General features: G+C 30.7%; 1 long non-coding RNA gene across 1 annotated transcript; it reads left to right on the forward strand.

Annotated features, from left to right (window-relative positions):
- Positions 1 to 1,355: 1,355 nt before the first annotated feature.
- Positions 1,356 to 4,731, forward strand: LOC112794494 (uncharacterized). Its single transcript, XR_003198886.3, has 6 exons — positions 1,356 to 1,716; positions 1,811 to 1,915; positions 2,664 to 2,767; positions 3,427 to 3,509; positions 3,741 to 3,813; positions 4,441 to 4,731. It is a non-coding gene; the product is annotated as an uncharacterized lncRNA (long non-coding RNA).
- Positions 4,732 to 12,130: the final 7,399 nt, after the last annotated feature.

The raw sequence follows: 12,130 nt of genomic DNA on the forward strand, positions 1-12,130 counted from the left end.
GAGACAAATACTTTTGTCACTGCATCACATACTCAGCCACATCAGAACCATTTCTAAGTATATACATCCATGCCTGTCTTTCATATTAAATTTTTTCTTTTTGCTTTTGGTAATACATCAAGGCCTAGGCCCAAAAGAAAGAAAATCTAGTCTCTACCAGAAATTATAATTCTATCACTTACAATCAAAGAGTTCAGTTCTTGAGTTCTTATGAGGGAGTGTATACAAACTGGAACCCATATTGTTGTGTTATGTTTTTTTTTTTTTGGCAATCACTACAAGAAAAAAAATTGTTGAAAATAGTCAGAATTATCGACAAAATTGTTAAAAAAATCCGATAGCAATATTATTATCATCAAATTTATTGTAAAACAAATTCTAATAACGGTATATACAGTAAATTGCTACTAGCAAACTTTTGAATTGTTGAAAATTTTTTACAGCAACTATTTGCAGAACAATTATTTTTTGTGTAAATTTATCGTCGAAAAAAATCTATTAGTAATGTTGACGTCCCATTTATTTTTTCCTGCCCTAATTATCCTCATAAAATTTTCTCAGATATTCCAATAGTTATAGTATTTAATAAAATTATATTTAAAAAAATAAAATATATCGTGGATAATATCTGACAGTAATATTTTTTAATAAAAAAATTATATTCAATATTTTTAATTATGATTATCATAATTATAATATGATTAAAAATAAATAAAAATAAATAAAAATTAAATGTTTCACTGAAATAAAAAAATTATAATATAATAAAATACCAGATAATAATATAAAATTATTAAAAAGTAAAACAATAGACCTATTCAGATAGTAACAGCCTCCACATTTACTCTAATTTAGATTTTTTTTTCTTCGTCACCGTCAACTCCTTGTTGATTATCCTTTTCGGATGTTATTTTTTTTTCGTCGTCCTCTTTTTTTGGTGAATGAATGTCTTCATCAATTCTAATGTCAATAATTTCATCATCTATAAGAGGCGATCAAAGAGTGATAGAATTGCCAATGTCAACCACCAACTTAAAAGGAGTTGGGTTATCAACTTGGTAAGATTATTGGTTCTCCGTCTCATCAAACTCGATGTGACCTCTTGATTTAGTTTTAATTACAAGCACCCAACAATTAGACTTACATTTTTTCGAATAAGACAAATATTATAGTTATCTTGAATTTTGGGATAAAATAAAAGGGTTATAATGTCTATATTTCTTGGACACATTCACTTCAGTGATATTGTAATCTTTCTATTTTCATGTTTTGTGTTGCGAACTTAGATCAAACCACTCACATTTAAATACAAATACTGCGCGCTACGCCAGATGCAGGGGTTTGCGGCGGTAAAATATCAGCGGTTTAAAAAGACAGCTACTAAATAGCAAGGCTGCGGCGGTTGCCCATTTGGATGGCGGTGTGCGGCGAAATTACTAGAATTCACGGTTAAACAAAACACCTTTATCAATTGAAACCCACCCCTAGGTGTTTTCTCCAAGTGTTTTCTCTGAATTGAAAATCTATTGGCGCGGCTCTCTTCTCTGAATCCCTATTGCACTGCAAGTTCATCCGCCGCAGTCTCATTGCGCCCTTCTTGATCCTCTATCACCCTTCATTCCTCCCACCCACACCCCTGCCATCGTATCCTACTTCATCTCTGCCTTTTCATTCTCTTGCAGTCAGTTCCTCCTTCCCTCTGCCTTATTGTGCACTGTGAGCTCTTCAGCCCCCTGCACCCTCTGCCCTCCTTTCCTCTCTCTTGCCCTTTCTTGCAGACATTAATCCATTGTCGTCTTGTGTGCTGCAGATCTCACTTCGCGTAGTCATGGCCTTCCGCGCAGTCACAGTCGCAATCGCCCTCGATACAGTTTGCAGCTGCCATCATCCTCCGCGCAGTTTCCACTCGCTCATGGTACCATCCTTGACTCTGTTTTCTATTCCCAGAATCTTTGATATAGTATTAACTTATTGTCTTGTGCATTTTAGTGTTTTTATGGAATATGTACACAAACTGTTTGCTAGTTTTCCTCAGTGAAAGTTTCATGATTTAATAAGCAGTTGTGTGATTCTTTCTCTTTCAAAGTTTTAGTTTGATTGTTCTGTTTTTTTTTTATTAGTATATGTTGAATGTACCATTGATGGTGTGGTTATGAGTTTATCAAAAGATTAATTATGCTTGGTTCATCCACTATTATGCTTAATGCGATAGTTTTTCCTAACTTTGTTAATGTTGAAGTGATGCATTCCAGTGTTACCAGTTACTACTGTGTTTTTGTAATAGTTTCTTCTTTTTTATAGGTGTTGTAATGGATATAAAGTGATACCCTGCTGAAATTAGCATGAATAATATTTATTGTAACTTCCCTACAATAGTCAATAGGAATCTCTTAGTTGAATTATCAAGAGAAGCATTAAACACTTGTAAATTGTATTTTTTATTTTTGGTTCTGATGAGACTATAAAATATCATGGTGTATAAATCAGACAACTCAATTACACTTTAAAAGGGCAAAAGTTTTTGCTGCTGTCATGTAAGATTTACTTACAAAAGGAATGAAAAATGCTCGAAATGTAAGAGACATCGGTGATTTGCGACTACTTTTTTTCTTCCTCTATTAATTTTATTACTTAGTCACTGAAACTTATCACTATAACTGCAGGCTATCATATATGGATGTGAGGATTGACTTTAATATTGCATTGTGATTGCTTCTGAGCTCTATTCTCTGCAGGAGCTAAAGTTAAATGCCTTTCAGATATATTGGTATATTTTTGTTCACACTCATTATATTTAATAAAAAAAAATGTACTTGACGATCTTATTATCCCTAACAATAACATCATAATAAAAAGGGAATCAATAGTAAAAATCACAAGCTAACAGCTCCTAATATATACTAGACTAGACTATATATATAATTATGAAGGTAAAGTGCTTATCCATAAGGCAGCATAAGTGTGAGATCTCACATTCAATTCCAACATTAAAATTTATTACCATTTAATCATTTAATAATTGTCATGCAATGAACATGCGTGGCCAATTCTTCTTTGAGGAGGCAATATCTATGTGGCCATTATATGAACAAGCAAGCATATTTCCTGCACAATAAGATAAGGGTACACTATATATTGTCTAGTAATTAAGTAGAAATAATGCTAATTAAGGTATTCTCAACTTAAATTAAATAATCCATTTCACCTTGTTCGCCCTCACTGACTCAAATATCTATGATTAAGAATCACACTCTTTAATAATTAGTCTGTTGTCAACCAGAAGAAAAATCAACAAAAAATGCAATAAAAAAGTTTTAAGGGAAAATTAAATTATAGGGCCAATGAAAATTGAATAAATTAACTTTTGTTTTTGATATTTGTATTAATTCTAATATTTTATTTTTTTGTCTTGCCTTGGTACAACAGGCTGTGTTTTTTAATGTTGTTGGTGGATGGACACTTGCAAAGACCGCTAGAAATCTTGCAATAACAACTGCAATTTATAGCAGGTTCATTTTCTATATTGTTTTGAAATGATGTTAAATTTGTTGGACTAACAATGCTTATGAAAAATGAGGTTCAAAGATGCTGCTATGAACCATTTCATGTTCCTTGTTTGGATAAATAATTCTTAAAGCTCATGTTGAATAAGTGAACTGGACTGTTTTAGCTGTTCTTTCTTTCCCACTCACTACTCATTATCCATCTCCAACCCTTTTTTTCCTTTTTTCCCTCTCTAGTTTCATGGAGTTCCCTATCCCAAAAGGTGTTGCATTCATAGGTGAAGTTGGCCTCGGTGGAGAGCTGCACATGGTGAGCAAATTCTTTTCATTAAAATTTTGCCACTTAAATATTTGAAAGCTTAACTTAGAGTCTTTAATAGCAATTTTGTGCTGGCCATTAACTTAGAGTCTTCAATAGCAGTGTTGTGCTGGCCATTCTACTGAAATATACCAATGTTGCATTAATAGTTATCAAAACTTTCTTTTTAATATTTTCTCACCAGTTCTTGTTGGATCTCCTGTATGATTTTCTGTTGGCATCTTCTAAAAATGATACAAAAATTATATTATTTGCCCATGTTTTAGACCTGATCATTTGATTGGTATGCTTTTGACAAACAATACATGATCCGTAGCTAAATAATTTTTACTACTTCTTCACTAAACTATTTACTAGAGTTTCATTGAATTTAACTAGAACCATGCATTCTACAATAAAATTGAGGACATCATATCTATTTGTTCCATCAGATCTTTAGCTTTCATAATTTTTATTTCCTTTAAAGATGTTTGAAACAATACCCTTTTTTGAAGCTTTCAAGAACTGCAGGTTGCTTTTATATATTAAGTCAAATTTTAACAAATTAGTTGTCTGGTTTATTTATTTATATATTAAGTCAGCTTGGTAATCTATCGGTCTAATTATTTGACGATGCAGGTTCCAAAAATAGAGAAAAAGGTAAACACTGTGGTAAAGCTAGGCTACAGAACTTATGTTGTACCAAACTAAGCTGAAAAGGTTTTAGAAACTGAAGGTCTAGGAAATATGACAGTTATAAGTTGCAACAATCTGAAAGGTTGCTATATTCATCACAGAATGAAAGGTTGCTAGTGTTGTGAATAATTTGTAATTTTTCATCCACTGTTATTACTTGGTGTTATAGTAATATAGTCATCGTACTCTGCCCTTTATTGTTCGACATGTTTATTAATCATAGTCTTTTGTGGATGTGTTTAAATTATAACTATTATGCAGATAAGTACTTAAGTGGTTAAAAAAAGAAGCAATGAGCAAAATAATTATGAATCAGCTTTTTTTAAGCCTATGTATGAAATTGCGGCGGTTCAAAATCGACACATTTTTAAAAAAAATCCTACATAGATTTGCGGCGATTTTAAAACCGCTGCAATTTTTTTAAAATCCTCTTACCAACTAGCGGTGGTTTTAAAACCGCTTAAAACCGCTGCAAAATCAATTATCTGATTTGTTGCATTTGTACCCGCGATTTATTAGAACCGCCGCAAAATCAAATCTCCACCCCCTAACTTGCACATTTGTGGAACCGCTGATATACTGTTTTGCGGTGGTTGTGACAAAAATATTGTAATTAAATTATGTTGTGCAATACACAACCAATCCGAATGACTACTACCTGTATTTCTACGGATCCAAATCTCAATGTTATCTATTCTTTTACCCAATAACATTAAAAAGAATGTAATTGATAGCGGTTGATATTAGAGTAAACACCCAATCCGGTTCCTGTCATTTTCCTCGATGGATATCACGGCCCTTGTCCAAAAAAAAGGGACATATCGGTCCCTGTCCCATACTTTTGTGAGACTTTCCGGTCCTTCCGTCACATCTCCTGACCAAAACAGACGAAACTTGCCTACATGTCAGTTAACGTTGCTGAATTGGAGGTTAATAGTCTGTTAAGTTCCACGTGGCCATTAGAAAATGGACAGGGGTCGATTTGTCCCCCTTATATGTTATGCTACTTACTACTACTATTGGTTTTAGGCATAGGGCTTTTGGTTGAGATCCTTATATTTTGGTTATCTGACTCAGGGCCATGTTGCTGTCCATATTTTGAATGGCATATTATGTGTTAAGTTGTTTCAACAACTGTACTGTTCTTTAATTATCAATATATTAACATAGATCTTTCTTTGACTATAGATACTTAGTGCTACTTAGCTAGCATGCATATTTGTTAAATTTATGTCATGACATATATGCCATTATCTATCAATATAGAGATGAGATTTAACATATTCATCACAGGCCATGGTTCAAATTTTATAAATTCAACACAATAATTCCTGCTTCATTCATCATCAAAAATGTTGTTCACAACTCAACTCAGTGAAATAAAAAATTCAGCTATCAAATTCCTACACACTTGCTCTAAACAAGCTTGCAATTACAACCCCATCCAGAAATGCTAACAAATTAAATCCATACCTAATACATCTATTTTCACCCATTTTCAGTCTGCAGTAATCTAAATGATCCTCCAAACCAATTAATCTTTTCTCTAACTCATTAACTTTGTTATCCACTACATAACCATGGCCTTCCAATCGATTCTGCTTCTGCTTTGATACCCAAATGAGACAGCCTTGTTAGCATCCTCACCACATGAAGATACATAATCATCTAGCCATGCAAAGAAGTTGCAATGCCATTTTTCAGTCTACAAAAATGTTTAACATTTTTTATCATCAGTGTAATAGAAATTGAAAACAAAAAATTAGCTAAATCCTCAAAAACTACCTTGAATTTTGGGCAGCAAAAGAATAATCTATCTGGATTCTTCACCATCCCAACAATATTGCATGAGAACCACAATAACAAATTGGGGCAACCCATTTCTTCTTCCTCGGAGCTCCAGCATTCCCACCAGAATTTAGGCCCCAGCCTGAATCGTCTCTGCTTCGTGGGTTTGATGATGAACAACGCTCTCCATTACCAATCATGGTCTCCTAGGGTTTGTATTTGGGTTGGGAGAAGAGTGAGAGATTAGCAGCATCGAATCACTTTCAAACCATTGTATTTCAGTGAAGACTAAAAACGAGGTCGTTTTTGGTTTCTAGAGCGAGACAAAACGACTCCTTACCATTCCCTAATAGCACGTGGCGAGAACCAATAAAACGACGTTGTTTTAGGTCACCAAAAGGGGATAAATCGACCCCTGTCCATTTTCTAATGGCCACGTGGAACTTAACAGACTATTAACCTCCAACTCAGCAACGTTAACTGACACGTAGGCAAGTTCCATCTGTTTTGGTCAGGAGATGTGATGGAAGGACCAGAAAGTCTCACAAAAGTATGGGATAGGGACCGATATGTCCCTTTTTTTTTTGGGCAAGGACCGTGATGTCCATAGAAAAAAAGGACAGGAATCGAGTTGGGTGTTCACTCTTGATATTATAAATTAGATAGATCCTCCTTTTATTCATTAGACTCCAAATTGGTACAACAAATTTGACATATGATGTGTCCGCTTTGGTCATAGTTATATCCTTCCCATTAATGACAAACAGTTTGCCTTCCATCCCTTTAACTTGTCTTGTATTCTCTCTATTACATTCTTGAATCTTTCTTCTCCTTCCTTCTGGTTTGTGATGAACATATAGCTCCAAGGTATCTTCTTAGATTCTTTTTGTTTTTTTTTTTTTTTTGGTCAAGAAGGTATCTTCTTAGATTCGGTTTCAACCATCAGCAACTTGTGTCCATGATTTGGGTTGAGTTAGCTAGTTTTGAAGGCCCATTACTCTATACATATATGTATTACTTGTTAATTTGGACAAGACGCAATACCAACAAAATATGTTAATTTGGACAAGACGAAAAAAAAATAAAGAGAACTGTTAATTCGGGAAGTGTAGTAGTTGAATGGTAACTAATTAGTAATTATCGAATTAATGAGTATGCTGAAAAGATTACACGCCCATCAAAAAAGACTTGTGCATGCATATATACACAGTTTTGACAAAGTACGTGTTTCTGTTCTTTCAAAAATTTAATTTACTGATTAGAAATTAATTAGAAGTTTAGAACCTTCAACCGCAAATTAAATTAACAATGGTAGCTATCTTTATCTAATAAGTGTAGTTTTATAAACTACATTCCAAATATACCTAGTTTAATTTAACATGTTTCATGCGTGATACGACCTCGTCGTTTCTTTATGAAAATTCGTTTTAATGCAATTGGCTCAACCCAATTCAATTCTAATAACTTCTGTACATATAATGAGACTAAATAAGTTATTCACAGAATTTAGGTGTTTTAAATCAACATAAATTTTTGTGGGTGAGGCTTTAATTAAAAGCACTACTGCAGTATATTCCGGTAATAAGGGCCATATTCTGGTGGGACTCTTAATAATCAAGGCACATGTTATGATAAAAAATTATTGTCTATACCCAAGTTTAATATTTTTTTAAATATTATATACACATTAAAAATTAGCCACCAAATTAATTATCATATAATTTTATATAAATACATATTTTATTTAATTATTTTGAGTACAAATTTTATATTAATTTATATATATATATAGATGATTAAATTTTAGTGTATACTGTATATAATTTGATTTTTTTAATGTATTTATGAAATTTAAATTGATTTAATTTCAAAATTAAATTATATGTTTATAATGGATAAAAAATAGGAATTGAATTGTAAATTTCATAAATTAACATTATAACTAATAAACTCAAACTTTTTTTTATAGAATTTAGTGTGTTAAAAATATATAAAATTAGTTTTACCTCTAAATATTAATATAAAATAGAAGGATTCAAAGAGGTGGTAGAGGTCCGACAATGGTCGACAGAAGTCAGGAGGTGGTTGACAGTGATCTGGTGGCGATCAGAGGTAGTCTAATAGCAATGGTGGTCCAACAGTGATTACTGATGATAATAAAATATTGTGTACTAATCATTAATAAAAGATAAAATGTAATTAAAATAAAAAATTTATATATTAATTTTAAATTAAACTAATTTCTGTTTTACTTAGTTAATTCAAAATATAATAATGACACAACAGTAGGTAAGAAGGATATAGCAAAATAGTTGTGAACATTATATTATTAAATCTCTCTATATAATGCGAGATTATGAAAATTGGTTCAAACCGACCCGTTTGAACCGATCAAATTGTCAACCGAAACAAAAAACGAATTGGTTAAATATTAAAATTAGAAAAATTAAAAATCGTTTTTGAACCGTTGAATCGGTTAAAAATTGGTCGGCCGAATCGAACTAAAATTTGGTCGGTGTTTTGAAAATTTATCTAGACGACGTTGTTTGGTTTGTGTTCAGGCTCAGACTGAAATCCACGAACCCTAAGTCCCTAATGCGCAACAGCTAAAGCCATTCTTCAGTCTTTACCCTCGTCACTCAACCTTAGCCACTCTCCTTGTCCTTCTCCGTCCAGCCACCGCCTTGCTACCGCTGCCGTCGCAACTTTGAAGCCGTTGTCGCAACCTCAAAGCCACCGTCACAACTTCCTTCTCCTCCATTGCGCAGCCACCATTCAAACTTTGAAGCCACTATCCTAAACTTCATCGCAACCTCCTGCCTTCGTTGCGCAGCCACTGTCCCGTCGGCACTAGCTCCCTGAACTCCATCGCAACCTCTTCCGCGGCTGTTATGAGATTCTGCTGCCTCTATATCATCGCCTTGCTTCTGTCGCAGTGTTCCCTCTTCGTCGCTTATTCAAGCTTGCTTCAAGTCCTCGTTTCTGCTCTAGCCTGCTGTTATCGTCATGCTTCAACCTCTGTTTTGGTTGAGCTTTCGCTGCTGTTCAACCTTTCATCTGAGCTCCCTCTCCCTCATTTGAAATCCTATATCTCTGTTTTGTTCATTGTTTTTTTTTTCTAACTAATTTCTTGCTTATATCTGTTTTGAGTTTTTTTAGGTTTCTTGAATCAATATAATTTAGTTTGTTCATTCATGATTAATGATTTAATTGCATACTAATTTTTATTACTGATGATGAGTAATGAATATTATTGAACATTATTGAGTTGTTCTTGTTATGAGTAATGATTTTCTTAAGTTTTTCTGTTATCAGTAATTTAAATTATTTTATTTTAAAACAATTATGGAACTATTCTTGTTGTTCAGATGTATTTTTTTATTTAATTGTTCAGTATTGTGTTTATTGTTGTTGCTGATTATTACTGTTTGTTCTTGATGATTTTAATTGTTGATGTTTGTTCACTGGTATGTTTGTTCTTATTGTTCTTAATTGTTGATATTTTTTTATAGTGCTGTTTGTTTGTTGTGTTACTATTTTTCATATTGTTTTTGTATTTTTATGTTGTGTACAGCTTAATTTTTTACATTTTTTGTGTTGTGCTTTGATGATTTAATTAGAGAATTATTCCTAACAAAATTAAAAGAAATGTTTAAGAGTAATGAAGAAATTACTATTTAGGAATGTGTGATCCAACGAAGTAGTTGAAGGTTCTTGACTATGGCTTTTATCTTTTGATTTTGATGATTAATAACAAATTTTAATATTTGTCTTTTAATATTTGAATATTTGATATTTAGATATTTATTTAGTTTATTCTTGGATAAGATTATAATACTTTGAATAATGTAATACTTTTAATTTGAATAATATATTTTAAAGTTTGTGTTAAAATATAATTATGTTTTAGTATATTTATTTATATTTTATTTATTATTTTATTATAAAATAGTTATTTTAGTTAAACTACTATTAGAGTGACTAAACCTATAAACTAACAAACAGTAACTAAAATAATTTAATGATCGATTTAATTTTCAGTTCTTTAATAAGATCGCAAAGTATATATATATATATATAATTTAGAAACTAACGAAAATTGTAAAAAAGTCAAACACCAAGTTAAATCATAGTTACATTCTAAAGCATGAATTACACGTTTACTAAACGGGACAACAAACTCAATCTGAGAAATAAGAATAGAGTGTACTAAGCTGGAAAATTGGACCATATTTTGAAGCAATTCTGGCAAGTAATTAGGCAGCCATGTATGTAATTGTAACCATTGCAGTGTAGTGGGGGCAAAGTATATCATTAAAGCAATTTATTGGGGATGTTCAAAGTTTAAACTCATCAGATGGACCACAATAATTGATTAGGCTGGCCTAAAATAATTGCTTTTGTTGAGAAAAGATTAAGTAATGTGGTATCAACTATCCAGAGTGTTTTTTTTTTTTTTTAATGTAAAGTTTGGATCCCAAAAAGGTCCTACAAAAGTACTGGTTAACAATATTAAATTAGAGTTCAGTAAATTTCAAAGTGGGAAGCTTCGTTTTCTTTGTTTTATGCATTTTTTTAACTTTAGTGTTTTATAATTCGAAAAATTAAAAATTAATTCGTTACGAATCTAAATTTTAATTAAAAATTTATTATTATTATTTATTAAATTTTTACATATATAAAATAAAATTTAAATTTTTAATATTTATTTAAATAAACAAATAAACTAATAATAACTCGTGCAGTCTAATCCAAGTTGCATTTTGTTTGATGCATTTGGAGGAGATAATAACTATGCAGATTTCACGTGACAAATAAAATAATTGGGAAGCATGTTCACTTAATTGTGTGTCATGTCGGCTTAGAAGGGAATTGCTAACAAAACTGTACAAAGAAATAATATGAGAAATATTAGTATAATAGTATATGTGTATATTAAATACTGAAATATAAGCGTTCTAGATATACTTATTTATACAGGGAAATATTAAAGCAAATATTTTTAATGAAAAATAGAAAATTGGTTCAATAGAATTTAAAAAGTTTATATATATTTTGGTAATTATCATTGGTTGATTTTATAAAATACTGATAAGACAAACTAAATACTAACATAACAAATTAAAATATTTATGTAGCAAAATATATCACATCAACCTCTATAACTCTTTTAAGTAGTTTCATTATCAAGTATGGCTAACCCTAAACCTAAAGTGAGGTAAGCAAAACTTTCTTCTTGCTGAAACTTTTGATTAGAAAAAAATAGTTTGGTTAGAAAAGTGATTTTTTTCTAACAAATGATCAATTAATTAAATAGTAGATCAACAAAAATAAAAAAATTGGCTAGAGTAAGAGTAAGATAAAAGATAGCGAATTATTGGTTTTTTCCAAAAAAAAAAATCTCATAAAAACAATATTAGCATTTAGTGAATAAATATTTATTAGATTGAGCTAAATATTTTCATAAAAACATTATTTAATAAGAGTATAAAAGAGAAAAACTTGAGGTTAAAATTTTAATTTTTTTAATATATTAAATGTGTAAACAATTTAAGAATATAATATTTATTTTGTATTTTTATTAAATTTTTCATTTATAACACCTTTAATCAAAAAAATTTAATTTTAATATATTAATAATATAAAATATTTATATAATTAATATAAAAATAGTTATTTTAATTAATATAATATTAAAATTAGGTATTAAGCTTTTTACTATAAAAACACAAAATAAATAATCTTTTTAAATAAAAAATATATATTTATTTTTTTTGAATCCACAAATTTTTTAATGAATATAAAAAGATTATATTATTTGAGTAGTAGAGGTATCAAATTATGA

The sequence above is a fragment of the Arachis hypogaea genome, chromosome 4 (assembly GCF_003086295.3).
Source record: "Arachis hypogaea cultivar Tifrunner chromosome 4, arahy.Tifrunner.gnm2.J5K5, whole genome shotgun sequence".
NCBI classification, from domain to species: Eukaryota; Viridiplantae; Streptophyta; class Magnoliopsida; order Fabales; family Fabaceae; genus Arachis; species Arachis hypogaea.